Source organism: Leptidea sinapis, chromosome 17 (genome assembly GCF_905404315.1).
Source record: "Leptidea sinapis chromosome 17, ilLepSina1.1, whole genome shotgun sequence".
Classification (NCBI taxonomy): Eukaryota; Metazoa; Arthropoda; class Insecta; order Lepidoptera; family Pieridae; genus Leptidea; species Leptidea sinapis.
In genome coordinates, this window is record NC_066281.1 from 7,547,253 (window position 1) to 7,567,340 (window position 20,088).

General features: G+C 35.5%; 2 protein-coding genes and 1 non-coding gene across 5 annotated transcripts in view; 1 reads left to right on the plus strand and 2 right to left on the minus strand.

Annotated features, from left to right (window-relative positions):
- The window catches only part of LOC126969137 (mitoguardin), a 95,884-nt gene that overhangs the window by 36,213 nt on the left and 39,583 nt on the right, over window positions 1-20,088 (plus strand). The window lies entirely within an intron of this gene.
- The window catches only part of LOC126969139 (protein unzipped), a 61,785-nt gene that overhangs the window by 27,603 nt on the left and 14,094 nt on the right, over window positions 1-20,088 (minus strand). Inside the window, exon 2 of one of the 2 annotated variants that reach the window (XM_050814451.1) lies at window positions 1,959-2,013. The exons of the other annotated variant lie outside the window; for it this stretch is intronic. The gene's annotated coding sequence lies outside the window, so the exon portion shown is untranslated. The remainder of the gene's footprint in view (window positions 1-1,958; window positions 2,014-20,088) is intronic. 2 annotated transcript variants of the gene reach the window in all.
- On the minus strand, window positions 19,723-19,860 carry LOC126969292 (small nucleolar RNA SNORA53). Its single transcript, XR_007730368.1, has one exon. It is a non-coding gene; the product is annotated as a small nucleolar RNA SNORA53 (small nucleolar RNA).

Genomic DNA, 20,088 nt, shown 5'->3' on the forward strand with positions numbered 1-20,088 from the left:
GAATGAACATGGGGCTAAGTTGGTGGTATGTGATATCCCTGCTTTTGGTGCTTTGAGGATTGGTCAGATCAATAACCTACGTCCGAAACATGAACGGCCCTTAGTATAGGTAATACTTTTAAGTATTTTTATCTGCTGCGCTGTCGAAATTTGTTAAAAATTCCCACCAACCAGAATATACTCGGTAAAAAAACGCAAACAAACGTAGCAAAACTTGTATGCATTTTAGCTACGACAATTTGAAATTTTGCCAATACCTACATTCATTGTGCTCGCACATATTCTTGTTTTGTTAGTTATAACACTAATGAACTATAAATATATATATAGTTTTACAGCTAAACATACTCTTATATAACGATAAAAGCTGAGTGTCTTTGATGTTTTATGCTTCAGGTGTCTTGGCCGTAATGGGAGTTTGTCTTTTGTCCACGTGAAAAATTTGAAATTATCTTTTATAAATTTTAAATAAGTGCATAAAACAATTTCCGAATAATTGTGAATTTAAAATAAAATACATCGGATGTGAAGTATGAAGATTGTTTAAAAGTAGATGGTGGTGTAGCATTACATAAGCAAAATGCACGTAAGGCGGATGCCTGAACGGAGGATGACAATCTGCGCCTCCCCAGTCGCAATTTGTACAACGAGATGCAAGGTCAATGTCTGATTGTCGATAATGGCACCACTTATGGAACTGACGACTGACGGGTGACGACATAACGGCGACATGGTGCCCCACTTTTGTGTAATCAAACGTACATCGCTCAATTATATCGAGCTACACGATTCCTATTATGTCTTCACCAAAACAAACTTTGTACAAGGGCATTCTGATTTAAAATCTGTTAAGATGTTTGATATGACAATATTCATTGTGTAGGAAGCCGGCTAGATTATGGCTACCAAAAGGGCGCCTTTTTCTGCCGTGAAGCAGTAATTTATAAGCGGAATTGTGTTTCGGTCTGAAAGGCGCCATAGCTAGTGTAATTACTGGGCTTATGAGTTTTATGTATCAAGGTGACGAACGCAATTGTAGTGCCGCTCAGAATTTTAGGTTTTTCAAGAATCCTGAACGGCATTGCATTGTTGCAGGACGTATCAATTATCAGAAGCTGAACGTTCTTTTGATAGTCTCGTACCTTATTGTCATAAAAATATACAACAATACATATAAACAGAACAATATTATCATTGATTCTTTCTCAGTGTTTACTAAAAACTACAACATCATCAACACAACCGATATCATTCCACGGTGGTATTTTTATAACAAAGAAGCTTACTGCACTAGTTACGTGTTAATTGAAACATCCCACACTGACATCGTCAACGTCTATTTCTGTTGTCAATTGCTTGTAGTAATCGCGACCTGTGCTATTATGATTTACTCAATAATATGTGGCAGGAAGACACTAGTATGCCTAGTGTCTACCTATCTTGTTGTAAAATCTATATTTAGACTGTTACAATGTATTCTGTAATACTATTTTAGTCTCCTATAACTCATTTATTGATACTCAAAAGTGGTTCACGCGCATGGGTCTTCAACAACCTGTGATGCCTAGATACGCAATTATGCCCGCAATAGGGTATTGATAGCAGATAGAGCTCTTATGTTGGGTTGTCCATGAATTGATAATCTACAAACACCAATCGTCTTATATACCTGATAAATTATTACAACTAACTTGTTCTTTAAGTTTTCTAAATGTACTTTAGAAAAATTAGATAATCAACATTTCCAAAGCAAATGGTCTCTAAGACAAAAAGCTTTGGACCTCTGTTCAAAAATAAACTTCAAAAATAAAGTTTCACTTCTTAAACTCAAGGGTCCTGTCCACACCTTGCAGAAGGCAGACATAAAAATAATGAAAAACAATCCTAAACATAAGTTCTAAGAGTACTTTTTCAGTTTCTATTGCAGAGTTGTATTGATTTTATATAATATTATTTACCTTTCCGGAAACGTTATGAAATAGCCAGTTCCACTATTAAATGTTGCAGCAATATCTGAAATATAAAAACGTAAATTTAAATTTTACTTTGTTGCGGATACATTTGAAAACTATAAATTCTAATTAGAAATGTCTCACTGCAGCTTGCATTTATTTTTTCTTTTGTTTAATTCACAAAGTTTTCGCAGCTGCAGCGAAATTGTCTATGAAGCCTCGTAAAGAGTTAAACTGCGCTTTTAAAACGCTTTCAATTGAAGTGGTTAGTCTGTGGTCAGGAAACCACCCATAAGTAATTTAATTATTTTAAGCTCGTGGTTTCATTATGTATCCAATGAAATTTGAGCTTAATGACTGTCTTATTTGATCTTACTTGCAGGGACTTAGTAATTACAAAATTAATGAACGGCTATTATTGTGCAGGGAAAATATATTTGTAGTTGTAGAAACTAACCAAGCGAATCCTCAATTAAATATTTATAGTGGTAGAAAGAGTTACTTAAATCGTCGCTGACTGTTACGAAAATTGTGTATATGTATACCAAATAACAATTTACTCAGCACGAAAATGCGTCACATTGCAGAGTAAATGTGATAATGCAGTCGTTATGCAGCGCTGCGTCGGCCTTCGACACGGCAACGGACCCATTGTGAGCTCTCACAATGAACACTTAGAAACTGGATATCAGCCTCTTTGTAAACAACGTCTCGGCTATAATAAGTGTATACTAAGAGGCTAATTGCCTAAATCGTTTATTGTGAAATCAATCTCATAAGTTGCAGTTCAGGCACCAAATCGAAGATCATAAAAAATTGCATAAAGTAAGACTTATAAAGATTATATTTGAGCCACCTTTCATATAATTTCATATATTATGATATATACCTTAGCAGACGGCATTTTGCAACTTTTCATAATATAGAAACAACTGTTGGTACTGGTAGCAATGAATTATAAAAACATGGTGCTTCTTTTATGCCAAATTTTATAATGTTTATTTGACCACGCTTACAAATAAGACTGCGATTTTCTTTAGACGCCCAATAAATATGTCCAGTTAACCATAAGGGCAAGCTCATTACAGTAACAGTAGGGGCTTGAAATTACGTTAGGGGGATCAGATGGTCTCACAACTGACAGGGGTCAAGTAACTCAAGAAATTTATGTGTCTTGAAGAACAATGTATTGTTCGTTCAACATTAAAGGAATGTCGATTCAAAAATAAAATTTAAGTAAAAGAGTAAAGCAGTTTTTTTTGTGAAAATAAGGGACGAGACGAGCAGGACGTTCAGCTGATGATAATTGATACGCCCTGCCCATTACAATGCAGTGACGCTCAGGATCCGTGGAAAATCCAAAAATTCTGAGAGGAACTACAATTGCGCTCGTCACCTTGATACATAAGACGTTAAATCTAATTTGCCAAGTAATTTCACTTGGTACGGCGCCCTTCAGGCCGAAACTGCTTCACGGCAGAAAAAGGCGCCGATGTGGTACCCCCATAATCTACGAAACGACGCAATATCGAAAACAATACAGAGCTTTATACTGATCTGTTAAACGCTATAAAAGCGTTTAAAATCGTGTCCACACGAAAAGTGTAGAATGTTGGTTCTGGTCAGTTTTATTTTTGAAGAATATAGACATGTAGATGTGAAGTAAAGCTTTATTATATAAATTATTTCATTTCATCATCAGCCGGAAGACGTCCACAGCTGGACAAAGGCCTCCCCCAAAGATTTCCACGACGATCGGTCCTGCGCTGCCCTCATCCAACGTATTCCGGCGATCTGTCGGTCCATCTCCTACCAACACTGCGTCTTCCGGTACGAGGTCGACATTCGAGGACTTTATTGCCCCAACGGCCATCTGTCCGTCGAACTATGTGGATATTATATAAAGTATTAATTACGTATGTATAGTTGTAGATCGCCAATCAATATTGTCGATGTCCACTTTAATAAGCTTATAATTAATGCTTGTTAGCCAACCCACGCGTACGTCATTTTAATCGCGATAAGTCTCTCCGTATAATTCGTTCCCGCTCATGAAATCTGAAATTGCCGGTTGAAATTTCACGACCCTTTGTTCAATGGAGTTATTATTGCGCTCCACTGGATTTAAGGGGTTGGTTTGGCAAAAAAATATGTTTTATTGTGGTACTTTTTGATTGTATATCTTTTATTATCCATATTAAAAGTTTTGGTTATTAAGATAAATGTTAAATTAAGTGTGTATCTCATAAGAGTATGTATTACCGTATTATGTTACATATATGGTCATGATTGTGAAAAAAATTTATAATCACTAATATGTTTCTTTCATATATAAGAGATTTCCATCTATGTAGAGACTCATCACGATATAACTGGAGCCATAAGGCTTAGAGACTTAAAATTTGGTAGCAATATTCCTTTCGCCGAATAGAGATCAGCTAAGGATTTTACGATTTTTTTTATTTTATTTAAAATAAGGGACGAGACGAGCAGGACGATCAGCTGATGGTAATTGATACGCCCTGCCCATTACAATGCAGTGCCGTCGAGGATTTTTGAAGTTCATTCGGGACCGCTAATTATAAATGACGTAGTGAAATCAAAAACAAGGTAAAAACTTTAAAGTGAATATTTTTTAAAAGAATACTTGCTGTGTGTGCTACAATCAATATCGAAGCCAAAAAAGTACTTAATTAAATTTTTTTCGGTTTGTTTCTATGTACAGGCAAAACGCAAAAACTACAGAAGAGATTTAATTCAAATTTTCCACGAATATTGATAAGAGGCCAGGGACATCATAAAGGCTTACATACTATCATGCTAGATGCAAGCAACGTATTTTATTGCTCATAGCAATAGCTAATATTATATAAAATAAACGCTACTATCATTAAAGCCTTATAAAGTAGTGATTTCTTATTTATTAACGGAACGAAAGATAGCAATCAAAAGATATCGAGGTCGGTGCAGAGCAGTAGTTTTCCTGGTTGCCATGGCGACGCCCCGCACATGAGTACAGACCAACTACGCCGAAACATCAACGAAGACTAAAGCCAACTCCCGTATTCACCCTTAAAGTGGATTAAACCACATTTGTTTTATAAATTACAGTAATCGTTTGTTTATTGTACCATTTAAATAAGTTAAACCCCTTCTTCGCACGTGCACGCAATTTGTTTTGCGCGATTAAATTATATTTGATTAATTTAAATTAATACATTTGTATTACCTCCCCTTTTCAGCAGGCTGCTTTATGATTTAATTAATTGTAGGGTTTATTTTTATAGCTTAAACTCTTATAATAATAAAGCCATTTAATTCCGAACTAAAAAACATTTAACATTTGAATGACCAATAATCTTAAGCTAAATAGTATAAACTATAATATGTCGGCGTGCCGATTGGCAAAGGCCTCCTCCAACGATTTCACTCTATTCTGTTTTGGGCAACTCTTCTCCAGTTAGGTCCTGCTGTCAATTTTATTTCATCTTCCCACCTTGTGTGCTGTCTTCCTCGTTTTCTTTTGCCATCTCTTGGCTACCATTCGGTAAGTCTTTTGCTCCATTTCCCCACTTTATCTCGCATCGTGTGCCCTGCCCATCTCCACTTTTGTTGGTCGATTCGTTTGAGTACGTCGGTAAGTTACGTAATTTTCCTTAGGTCAGTGTTTCTTATCTTATCCTGCAGTTTATAACCGGCCATACTCCTCTCCATTGATCTCTGTGTAACGGCAAGTTTCTCTCTCAAAACTCTTATAGCTTATATCATTTATACGTCTAGATAAAGTAACAGCCGTTCCCAATATACTATCAACAGATAAAGATAAATTACTACCTTCTACTGTCAGTAATTAGCTGTCAATAATGTGAAGCTGTCCCAATATACCCCATAAGTCATTCTTATTGCCTTATATTGGGACGCGTAAATTGCAATTTCCATATAGAGTTATCGATGAGTTTAATGGGACAGAAAAGTCAACGATAGTTACGATTTTTATCTCCAGTAGCCCACCACCGGAAATAGACTGAATATTGGGAACGGCCGTAAGACAGGTTAGGAAAAATGTTGAGTTTAAAGCTAACCTCTATTTTGAGCAATGCACGCACACTAAGACGTAGCTTGTCACGCACACTAAAGAATAATGCCTGGCCTGTTTCTATCGGCTGTCTAACAACAAGAGACTCTATCTAGACGTATAAATTATTTAAGCTTAAACTAAAGTCTACATTCTATCCAATCTAATACTGTTTGGTGTAGTTTACTTTTAAAATTGCTTTAAAATTCATCACTTATTACATACGGAGCCCCTATTTTATATAACTTTAAGTTTTTGTTATTTATATCCCTTTTCCTGTCTGCTACTAAAGTTCTGCTGATGTCATGCTTTCTGCGTAATAAAAGCACCCCAGCTCAATCGATACTTGGCTACATTACGTATTTATTGCAAGTAGGGTCCTTTAGAAGGTCGAGGAAAATGTAAATGTGATAGTAACCATAATTTCGGTTCGTGAGGATGCATATCTATAAATTTATCCTTCGAAATAAATTGCTTATGTACGCTTATATTGATAACGGAGCTGTTCATTATTTTTTTTTCACTGCTTTTGAATTTAAATTAATATTCAAATGCTGCGATGACGCAATTGATGTTATCATGTGGGTTTGATATCTTTAACTTATTAAAAGTAGTTTATTATTGGTTTATATGTAAAGGGATTGCTTGTAACTAATTCTAGTAGGCTTCATAAGATACATAATAGCTTTAAGCGTAAATGTATACACTTTTATAATAAAGTCCCAGTCCCTGTTCAGGCATTATCTATAAATAAATTTAAATGTTTTATAAAAAAAATGGCTCTGTCGTAAATCCAATTACTCCACAGCCGAATATCTAAATTATCGGACAGTACAATATTGTATATTTTTATTAAGAAGAGCGCAAAAAAAAAATGCTGGGAGAGTTTCTTGCGCCGCTACTGCTCTATCAGAGCGCCATTTGTTTTCGAAGCGGTAGTAGTATCTAGTATATTAGAAATGACATCAAAAAGAATTTTAAAGGAATCAATTTTGAGAAAATAAACGCCTTTTATGCCTTTTATTGTATTTACTAAAAACAACAGAACGCAACGCACTCTTGAGTTGAACGTAATAAGTTGTATGAAATCACTAAGCGAGACACATTGTAAGATATATTGTCTTAATATGAAACGGTAACGTGAGCCTCACTATCTATGTACGAGTAGTAGTGTATAAACAAGTCTTTATGCATACAATAGCATTCTTTTCATCTTACCTTAGATCACTTACGGCCGTTCCCAATATTCAGTCTATCTCTTACTTGAGATACAAATCGTAACTATCGTTGACTTTTATGTCCCAATAAACTTATCGACGCGGTAACTCACTTTTTCCGTACACGCTGTCTGTCAATGGGACGACGTATAGCTTACTAGCGATAGAAGTTTGTATGTTGCAATTCACGCGTCCCAATATAAGGCGATAATAATGACTTATCGGGTATATATATTGGGACAGCTTCAGACTATTGACAGCTAATTACTGACAGTAGAAGCACAGTAGACATTGTCTTCTGTGGTAGAAGGTAGTAATTTATCTCTATGTGTAGATAGTATATTGGGAACGGCCGTTATTCGACTAGACTCTAGATAGACTATGACAGCTGTCAAACGCTGAAAAAAATAGACTTTAGAACTAACCTGTCATACATCCTGCTTGTCACGAACACTAAATTAATATACCTGGCCTGTTTTTATGGGTTGTCTAGCAGCAATACTCTATCTAAATGTATAAATTATCTAAGCATCATACATTTTTAATCCGAGCAGCCGCCCGTCAGTTTTCCACGTAAATTTCGTAATACCTGAGCATCTGACCATTGATAAAATTATCCGTCACCTACTCTATAAGTGTTTAACTAAACAACATCAAGCAATTCAACAGCAAATAAACAAAAAACAAACGTCACCGATGGCCAAACGAAACTAGACGGACTAGCGCTGGTTTTCAAACTATCAAACATGCTGATTTGGGAGCACTTTGTGACGTTTATAGAAACTTTAATTCACTGTTTCTTATCGTTTTTTTTTCTTCTTTGTTAATGCATATATAATGTTATTGTTACATGTATCCATAAGTTACATTTACATTTTCTTTGTTCTTTCTGAATTGTTTTTTATTATTAATGGGTTTTTATTTATTTGTGCGCAACCCTTATTATAATCAGAATCAAATTCACGCCTTATGGATGTGCTGGTATATTTAATAGTGCGATGGTCGGAGCTTTAATAATTATTATTAAATTCCTTATCTATATTTAACACAATGATTCATCTGCAGACCCTCAGTAACAATTGACTGGTGCACATGTCCTCTAAAGTATACTCATAGTATATATGACGTCAGTATGATTCACTTTAGAAGGGAATAGTTAAGTGGATATTCATTCAAAAGCTTATTTGTTGATTTTGTTTATTTGTATTCATTCGTTTTGTATTAGGGTCCGTTACTCAACTATATTTTCAATTTGATGTAATTAGTGAAACCTTTGTAATCAAAGAGTTTTGGTCCAGCGAAGAGAACGACAAAAATTACAGGAGTTGCCTGAATTCACAATCTGTTTATTTGCTTTACAACATAATATACTTTTTGAAGTTGTCGTTGAATAGTTGAGTTTGTTACGCCTATTCTTCTCAGGTCTGAGGCATTCATTTTGGAATGGGTGGTAGTTTTTGACTTTCAATAAGTGATGTCACATCCTATTTTGAATAAAAATATTTGAATTTGAAATAAATATGAAACACCTAAATAACACCTCATCTCGATTAATATGTATAAAATTTATTTAATTTCCTAAGAATTTCTTGGGACGGGACTTTGTTTCGCCCGTTCATCACAGGTCTGAGTGGGTTTAATAAGTTGATTTAAAATACTATTTTGAATAAAAATATTTTAATTTTGAAACTATATTCTGACTTGGATACATATATTGGAGGACTGTCGAGTATCGACCCAAACGCACAAACCACGTTTGAGAATAGAATTTGACTGAAAAGCTGTCAGGCTAAAAGTTCCAAGATAGCTTGTACGTAAGGCTACATGCGAGTTGTAGAATATAAGGAAATATTTTTGAACTCAGGACTAGCTATTTGATGTTCTAGTCTAGTCATTAATAGTGTAAAAGAGTGTCTGTTACAAAAAATGCTAAAGCATAACAATGCAGTTATGGTAATTGACGGAGAATTGGAAAACTTAGTAACAAAATTTTGGTTTTATGATAAACTAGCTGACGCCCGCGACTTTGGCTGCATATTCACTTGACTCAGCACGTAGTGCTTATAAAAATTGTTATTTCTCAAAACTTTATATTAAAATAAGATAATACAATTATTTTTAGATAAGAGCCAAGTATCTAAGGAATAAGACTTAATTGAAATCTCTCCTGTAGTTTTTCTGTGATGCGGCGCACAAATGAGAACCTCTATCATTTTATTTGAATAGCTATTAGATACTTAGGTATCATTTTAAGAGCAAGATAATAACTATTCATTACATGACGCGCTACTTTATCGAGTTTCGCGAATATAGATGAAATAATTGGCAATCCCGGAACGTGGTACTTTTGTTTCTTTTGTTGCGCGGTAATTCACAAAAAACGCACGAAGTTTGAACGATAACGGTTTTTGCCGCGGGGAGGGTCGACGTACCCGCCTCGTTGTGATGACTCACCGGTCACCGGCGCATCTTCAAGACTTTATAGCTTAAACACATGGTCGGATTTGTGTCCGGTGGTCCAATTGGTCCGGCGTCGTATTCGGTACGGTCCGGACGGTAGTAATAATAATTTTGTACGATGTATACAATGCGACATACCGTCGATTATAATCATATTATTTTGAAGGTAGATAGATAGCCGACAGGCAGGACAGCACATTCAAACCGCACTGGACGTATGCTTTAGTTTGTAAGTTTATTAATTATATCAACTAATATAGAATAAGTTTGTTACTAACATATATATATATATATGACGACCTGTATAGCCGAGTGGTTAGCGATCCTACCTACTAAGCTAGAGGTCCCGGGTTCGAATCCCGGTAGGTGCAAGCATTTATATGATGAATATGGATGTTTGTTTCCGAGTCATGGATGTTTAAATGTATTTATGTATGTTTAAGTGTAAAAAGTGTGTCAATATTATATGTAATTTATTATTGTAATCTAATACCATAGGTTAAGACTGTTTTACTAACATATCTATATATATGGACCTATTGTGGTCTAAAATAAATAATTATAATAATAGTCCACTACCAGACCGCATCCGATGTTTAGGACGTACCAAATCCGATCATGTGTTTGGGCTATTATACTTGTGTTGCTCGGAGGCTGAAGCGTAAAATGGCAAATACCCTGTTACGACGCAATTACGATACAACTGTAGCTGTAAAGTATTTCGCCACGCTGCGTGCGATTTAGTTAATCTATAGGTAAGTTTATACAACACTAGTTGACACGACAGACGTTGTTCTGTATATAATAAATAAAATAATGTTTTTTTATTAATTTGTCAATAATATATCATATCATTAAGAATTATTAAGTAAAAATGCACCCTGTTGTTGTATTGAAATTGTTTCACAGCATAACTGTCAAACCGTTGCGTCAATAAATTCGACGGGGGACACATCAAAGGAAAACAACCGAGCATTTTCCTATTTATTCACCTTTTAAGCCTTCCCCGTACTTCCACAAATAATTCAAGACCACAATTAGTCAAATCGGTCCAGCCGTTCTCGAGTTTTAGCGAGACTGACGAACAGCAATTCATTTTTATATATATAGATAGATTATCGTTCATATGCAAGCCATCAAAAGATGAGTTTAGGAAGATCGCGTACACTTACATTGAATATATTTATATATGTATCTTAAATAATTTATACGTCCAATTAAGGCCTCTTGCTGCTTGCTTGTCACAACAACAGGCCAGATTTATTACTTTGGTGTGCATGACAGCTACGTCTAACACTCGCGATTCGTTAGTCACTTTGTTTTAGTGTGCGTGCGTTGCTGAAAATAGAGGCTAACAGTTCGCCGCTATTTTTTTCGACGTGTTTACAGCTATCGCAATCCATGTTATAACAAAGAACTTCAATAACGCCACATTCATCTAAAATATATCATGTACGTATCTTATAAAACTTATTTACTTCAGATATATTTAAAGTATAATATATAATAATTATTTTTCTGTAATAAGTTGTAGTTATATAAGTGCTGACAGTAACCGTAGTTAGGAGGCTCCTTTGCACAGGATGCCGGCTAGATTATGGGTACCACAACGGCGCCAAACTCTACCGTGAAGCAGTAATGTGTAAGCATTACTGTGTTTCAGTCTGAAGGGCGCCGTAGCTAGTGAAATTACTGGGCAATGGCACTTAACATCTTCTGTCTCAAGTTGACCAGCGCAGTTGTAGTGCCGCTCAGAATTTTTGGGGTTTTTCAAGAATCCTGAGCGGCACTGCATTGTAATGGGCAGGGTGTATCAATTACCATCAGCTGGTATGCCCGTCTCGTCCCTTATTTTCATAAAAAAAAAGTTATGAAGCAGGAAGGTTGTAATAAAAATCCTTACAATAATTACACTGGTCCACAGATACCTTACGTAACACCGGTTGTAGATAATTACATCGTGGATACCAACGCTGATACCATCTACAAAAACTACACAACTCGAGGAATTTATTACAAGTTTAAGCCTTCGTGACTCGCCTTATTAAATAATAATGAAATATTGCCTTTTTATGTCACTGTCAATTGATGGTATATAATATAAACAAATTGTTATGTTTCTAAAGTGATAACCCTCAATTCTAGGATTAATACACAAATAAAATTTGAAAACAAAACAAACACAAGATTTTATGACGATACGTTACTCGAACGGTTAGCTCAGTTGGCAGAGCACTGGCACGGAACGCCAGAGGTGGTGGGTTCGAGCCCCGCATCGTTCATAAAATTTTGTTTTCAAATTTTATTTGGGTATATTACTTTTATTTATTTAATTCACCATATTTGAAATATAAAATAATTCCTGCCGCCGAATTTCATCTTCGCACGACACGCCACAAGTTAGGATATGATCCCCATCGTCTGGATGTATGGCGGTCCTCCACAGTGCGGTCTTCAAGGGACTTTCTTCCACGAATTACAAAGCTATGGAATGAGCTTCCTTGTGTGGTGTTTCCGGGATGATACAACATAGATACCTTAAAAAAAAACGTACACCTTCCTTATAGGCTGGCGATGCTCTGTGATTCCTCTGGCGTTGCAAGAGAATTTGGGCGGCGGTCATCATTTAACACCAGATCACCCGTACGCTCGTTTGCCCTCTTTTACGATAAAAAAAACTAAAATGAAGGTTTTATTTCGTGATTGGTGATTTATTTGCCCTTCCATTCAGATAATGCTATAGTTAAGTCGTACATTTATTAGAAATACGGTATAGATTCCTACATAATGATGCAAGAGGTTTTAACATTGATATCTTTCGATAAATTCTATACCTACAAATGGTCATCTCAACCTTGAATATAAAGCACATAACAATAATATATTCCAAGTAAGTAGTATTAACATAACCCACAGACTAAATTCTGTTTTGACAATGTATATATTCAAGCTCGAGTCGCCAATTGTTCCTGACATTTACAACAGTTCCAAAGAGTATGTTACGATCGATAGTGCCTTACTGTCTACTATGAATCGTCCGCTTTGTCGTTCTCCATTCGGCTAAGTTTCGTTTTTATTATTTATCTTCACAATAGTTTCTTACAACATAACTTTAACTTGAAAAAAATTGAAATATTTTATATATAAACCTCTTATAACTTTTGAACGGTTCGACCGATTTCATCGCGGTTGGCGCCAATAAAAAGCTCTCGACCAGTCTTAAATTTTGAATACAGTTCGGACCAGTAGTTTTTAATAATCTCAAAGCAACTACGAAAAAAATATGTGGTTGTTTCGGAATAACTTTTAAACAGCTTTGCCGACCGATTCCAAAACCTAATCAGCTCTTAACATCAAAAAACCACGTCGATTGACACCAAGTCAAAATTGGTTGATTCTTCCGTGAGTTATGGTTGACTAAAGAAAACCGAAAAAATATTGTTTTTTCGGAATTACTTCGATATTCAGAGTTCGATCAATTGAAACTCAATAATTCTTTACGAGCCTCCGCGAACCCCGTGAAAATAGCTTCATTCATTCAAAAGTTATTGCCGTTTGGAAATTCAAAAAATTGTGTTTCATTGAAATTTTACAGACTTTTGACATCGAAGAGCTCAAAAACATAGAACAGCTAACTCTTTGAGCTCAAAGAGCCTAAAATAACACGAATTATATTTTATAGCTCGAAGAGTTCAAAATCGTCATAAGTACAATTTGAAGCGTTTAAGTATGGAATTAGCGGGAAGATGCAGGGATGGCCTCTAAAGTCAACCGTTTTCCTAATTTATTTTTCCACAGACTGACTTAAACATCAGGCTATATTTCGTTGTTGTATTTGACAGTGGATTTGTACATTTTACGACTTTTCGAGATCTTCTCAAACTCTCCTTAGTTCATTTATAATTTCTCCATGCTCGCTAACGGTACATAACTTCTCACGAATGTTACTAATGTGATATTGGAAATCATATCAAATATCCACCTGATTTCCTTACGTTATTCGATATGAATGATCAAGTTACGTTTACTACAAACTGAGATAAACAAGAAGCTGAAGTGAAGACGATGAACTCAAACAAAAAACAGTTGCGTGTAAAAATAATGGTACCACTTCATGTTTTGACGTAATAATAACGACTTGAGGTTTAGTTGTTCATTACTATAAAATGCACGGTTTATTGCTAGCTGCCAGTACAGTTGTATGGCTCAAGTGGAACAGTTTACGATCATTGGCTTGAAATAAATCATTTCACCTTTATGTTATATGCATTTTTTACTGCTCTACCAAATGAACGTTATTAGACTGCCACTTGACCCGTTATTCTAAGTATAACTCGTAGTTATACTAGGCTTATACGAGATTTCGTTCTCACGGAAATTGTAGGAAACCCCAACTGTAAATTAGCTACATCGTATACAAGAAATGTCAAGTACTTTATTGCTGATGCGATTCGTCGCTGATTAAGTATACTTTAGATTCAGATAACGCTTTTGAATGCGCTCTCCGAGAACTAAGTAATACAAAAAATAAAAATATAGCAGGCAAGCATCCCACTGTTTTGTTTGCTAAAATCGCTACTTGAGGTCTTCGTTTACAGTTTGTTTGAACCTTAGCTCCGTGACCGTTTACGAGTCATACAAAATGTTTGTGCTCACTCATATCCTGGAATAAAGCACACGACAAGTCAGTGCCGCTCTCCATGTACACTCGAGTGCCTGTTGCCACTCGCACTCAACACGTCTCAGCTGAAGATTTCCCCTCTACAACAACCTCCGTTTTATCTTTATAACATCTTTTACAACTCTTGACTTTGCTTACGGCACTTCAAAATAAAATATTCTGAATTTCCGCGACATTTTATAAATGCACAGTTATAGCAATAAAAGTGAACGGATAGGAGATGATTACACCAAAGTTTTTGTTTGCGAAAAAAGCATGAATCGGATCTAATTAAGATAAGAAAATAAGTGCGATAAAGTCGGTAAAGTAAACCTGTGTGTTGTGCTATATAAATATCAGAGTTTGAGAATCTAAATGGAAGTTCTTTGCTAAGTCACGTCACGTTAAATCTGTCGGTTTTAGTTTCATCTCAATGTTTACTCGCTATCCAAACAACTCTCAATATTATGATTAGTGTACTGCAGTTGTCGACACATCGAAATGTTTACAAGTCTCTTGAGCATATGTAATGAAATGCGCTGCGTCTGGTTGCAAAGATCTGTACAAAATAAATAAACACAGCGCTTCAGGTGTTTCAACACTGACGAAGTAATTATATTGAATCATGCAATTTTAATTGCAGCAATTTAATTGTATGAACAACTCGGTAATAAAAAAGGCGCGATCTAGATTCGTGACTAGAAAAACTAAATACGAGTTGATAGTCAGCATCGACACCTGCCCGTATAGAGGATCAATCAGTAGTTAAAGCACGTTCCTCAGAAACTATTCACGTTTTGTACTAATTTGTTTGAAGCGATCGTTATTTGATCATATCTAGACGTGTTTGTGGTTTAAATAGTAAATATGCTACTGAATTAACAAATTCAAATGTTTCTTTTTTCGAGACTTGAGAATTAAAGGCAATTTAGACTTCACGGAGTTTTCCTACAGAACTTTAAAGTTCATTACAGATATTATGATCTTTGCCATACAAATACTTATGATAAAATGAAACCCTTACTGAAGAAGCTACCAAGTATATTCGAACTGACAGTAATATATACGTAAACCCTTTAGATCAAGCTCTGATAGGACACTCTTTCTTGGAGTTAATTCGTTTAAAACGGTAATTGATTATCTCCATGACTTGGCTTATTCGGAATCGTGCACCGTTATCTTTCTATTCCATGTTCAACGCGGGTCGTACGGATTTCAAGCACACTGCCCTCTCATTGGCTTAAGTGGGGACCGCTTTCAGTATTCAGTGAAGTTTTCAGAATAAATTCACTGTCACAATTTGTTCAGACTGTCCCATGAATAATTGAATCTGTTTTATTACAATTTCAAATGATAACTGTTGGACCTGGCTGTTCCGGTTTGAATTTTCCCTCTGAATCTGTTACAAATGATGCTTTATAATAATGATTTATACCAACAAGTCTAGTAAGTAACTTTGTATGTTAAATGCATGCAAAGATACATTTTAGTACTCCATAAAAGCTTTGCTCTTTCATAATATAGGTATATACGGCCTTACAAATAAACTTTGTATGCAAAATGTCTACATTATCGTTGACAACACTGTTAATACAATGATAATTCTGAAGTTTTCCAAATGACAAGCTGCCTTGCAAATAAACGCGGGATACGTTATACGTCCGAATAAACCATTCGTAAGCAAAATATCTATTTGTAAACATTTTGCATTTTCTATATTAATGGCAACAAAATCACTTGGATAACTACAACGATATACATATAATACGAAATGGATATGTCATAAAATAATGATATACTTAACAACCGAAAAAAGTAGCTTGGTTGGAACGATAAGAAAATTATAGTAAGTGTTTATCATTTCCGCATCAATATACCAGGAGACTATAATTGGTAGGATAGTTGTCATCGATGTTTTTGCTTGTGGCCGTAGTTATTGAGGAACGCAGGCATACGAAACCCCACGGTGTCACTTTTTAGTTATTTTATGCACGCGCTTATAACATACTCGTTTAAAAAAATATATAATATTCATAAAGAACATTGTACCTACTGTTGGCGTTGCAGCAGTTTTACCAGTGGGAGTCACCTTTGCACAGGATACCGGCAAGATTATGGATACCACAACGGCGCCTATTTCTGCCATGAAGAAGTAATGTGTAAATATTACTGTGTTTCGGCCTGAAGGGCGCCATAGCTAGTGAAATTACTTGGCAAATGAGACTTAACATCTTATGTCTCAAGGTGACGAGCGTAATTGTAGTGCCGCTCAGGGTTTTGGGTTTTTCAAGAATCCTGAGCGGCACTGCATTGTAATGGGCAAGGCGTATTAGATACCATCAGCTGAACGTCTTGCTCGTCCCGTCCCTTATTTTCATAAAAAAAACAATAATGGTGAGATGTCAGCAAATTTCCTCTGTGAACCCAATTGATTCTTGTTTCCATTCGCCCGTCTTATTGTTCTCTCGTGGAGTTCAATTCAATCTGCTCGACTCAATTGATAAATATTAAGTACAATTGATCAAAATTCGATTAACTCTCCGACGAATCTGTTGCTTACTGTTTAATTCTTTCTCGTTCTATATTTCTTCCATTGACCGATTTGTTGCTGAATTCAATTCGAAGTTAACCTCTGTCAAACTTATATCCGTCATTTTATTTTGGCTAGGATCTTATTTAAAATGTTTCAATATTTTATTTGAACATTTAATCAACATTACGTTTGTCACAAAACACAGTTTGATATACATAGTAATATGTTAAAAATTTGAACAAAGTTTAACGATGTTGTTAGAAGTCTGGGACGAATCGTCTTATATCTGGAAGTCCTCATATAATTCTAATTAACGATGCATCAATTATAATTTTAGGTTTATCATTAGCCTAACATATAGTGCGTCAAATTGAGTACCTACTTCGCACAACCGTCAGCTAACGGTACGACCTCGATAAGGGCTTCGACGGAAGTGTAACACCATAGGTTACTAGGGCTTCCGCAAAATTTCTTACGTGGCAAATGTGTTATACCAATATAAGTAAATACGCATAAATTTGTACATTGACGATAACATCTAGCACTATTATGCGAGGTTCATCGTTTCCACAAGGAAACGTATTTAAATATCGAATTTTGGAACAGCAACTAATAAATTCATAAATTCTGAGGCTGGTATATACATATTTCTATATTTTTGGTTGTATTGTTAACATACTTTTTTACGAAATATTGTATTAGATATACATAGAAGTAATCTCAATGAGTTTAAATGATTTTTTTTTGTATTAAACGATGTAAAAATAGAAAATCATGTGACAATAAGGAATAAATATAGCTGCTATAGAGCGATTGTCCGCTCAGGCTTGCCGGGCAGAACCTTGAATCGTGCCGATACGGTAACCTTGCCTGCGATCTTTTCATATCTAAGGACAATGAATCCATTCTTCATTTCACACAATTATATTGATTGACATATAGATTGACCACAATGTGAAAGTAACTCTGTCTATTGGTTTCTCTTTCACAACGAAATTACCTCAACGATTTAGATGGATCTCAGTATGGACATTGTCTGATCTATAACAGCCGCGTATTGGAACAGGGTTTGAACCTCCACATAGTAACATAACGTCAGAATGGTGATCTGACGTCACTAAAATGGCGGCTTGTCACTTTCTGAACGCGCGGACTTTATAAGAAAATAACCAATGCTTCATTTTATCCCGAAGTTTTAAAAGTTCCTAAGGAAACGCGACATATACAAAAAAAAAATATAAAAAATGTTAATTAAATGAAAAGTACTAGGTCTATGTACAATTTTTATGGGACCAAATGGCATCTATTTCGCATCGAACTAAAGAAGAATTACGTAAATGGGATTATAAATCTCAGAGTAATCGGTGTACATACAAAAAATACCGATAGAATTGAGAACCTCCTCCTTTTTGAAGTCGGTTAAAAAAGAGTAGAAGTCACGTATTAAAAAAATATTTTACAGTCTACTTCTTGTTAAACCTGTTGTTCATTGAGAGAAATGTAACTTCGCATATTTGTGTCAATCATACGAGTTGCGATCCATACGGAACCGAATGAAAAACTTGGTGCCCAAGATGTGCTCGATACCTTGTAAGAGATCAGGCCAAGCGTGCCGTTTATGGTGGAATAATGCTGCGTACACGCACAACCAAATGTCTACATAAGACGGGAGCTTTCACTCGATTAGATAGACACAATGCGTGACATCAAGGTATACGTAATAATTTGACCGAGGAAATGGGATTACATTTGGGCGGATATTAAATTATGGGATATGAGAATTTAACTGTGGCTGCGGGTTCTTTTGTGGTCTACAATTTGTAGACCAATCACGTGATATATTGTCGTAAAGTTTTATTGACGTTATTGACGGACCAGTTCCTCGAGAGTTCGTGGAACTCAATTTCCTGCTGAAAATTCAGGTTTTCCCTTCTAACTGGAAATTTTTGAAGTGAAAACTACTTCGGCGACGTTAAGCACTTTTCTTGGGATGGGTATAAAATGTTAAACTCGCCTCATGACACGTGTCCTGATCGAAAATTCGTAAGACAGTCGTTAAAATTATGGATAAAAGTTGAGATCTCAGATATATTTTTTTTAATGTAAAATAATTGTAATAGTTCTGAAGTGTTAAATTTTTTATGTAATATAAATTGTAATTTTTGTGCACGATTGCGCAATAAATAAATATTATATTTAACTACATAAATGCTAGTACTTTTATACTTATAAATAAAGCAATTCGTGCGAAATTATTCCCTAAATATTCCAAAATGCACAACGTTAATGTTCAAGTTTTCACTTGTGCTGGCATTCCCGAAGTGCAACCCGTATTACGGCTTGTACGTTCATTATTAATGTCCTAAGTTAATAAAATAAGCCATAATTGCTGTAAAATTGTTCTATTTAATTTATTCATAGAACGGAATACCCCACGATGTAAGTACTTCATTCATGTTGTGTGAATCGATAACTATCTAAAGGATGTCGTCAATAAGAGCGAAGATTTCGTTGCTCGTTGTGTTGTCGCGCAATTTGACACGTGGGTGCGCACGCGCCGGTTACAAAGAGGGGACGCATCAATGACATTGTCTATACCGTCATACCGGACGCCACTGAATTGCTATCAAGTTCCACTTGGACACCTGTTCGCGTCAAATTGTTTCATTGTACTCGAAGCTTCGCAATTCTTTTGTAATCAACATATCACGTTACATTACTAAAACAAAGTTACGGCGATCACTGAAGTAAAGTCTCGCTGTAACATCAGTGATTTGACATTATGAGTAAGCATAAATTAAATTTCTTACAATATTTCCGTAATATTGTTCCCCACTTCAAGACAAGTGAGATAATGAAAGTATTAAATCACATATCAGCCTCAAAATGGAGGTATTATATTTTAGCACCCTAATGACTCAAGCGTTTCACATTGAACATGAAACGGATCTAAGGAGAGTGCATTTTAACATTGCAACTTTTTATTTGCGCTACAAACTTGATAATGCTTTTATTTGATACCAATATCATGTGGGTTCATTAAAATGTCTGTAGAGTTAATCGTTGAGGATTTCCCTCGTAGGTAACCGACTTTGAGCCCAGTAGCCGTTTTATGATGATTAAGAACAGCTTTCATAATTAAAAACAATGAAGAGTTCCTTAAATATGTCAGCTCAATCGGTCGACGATAA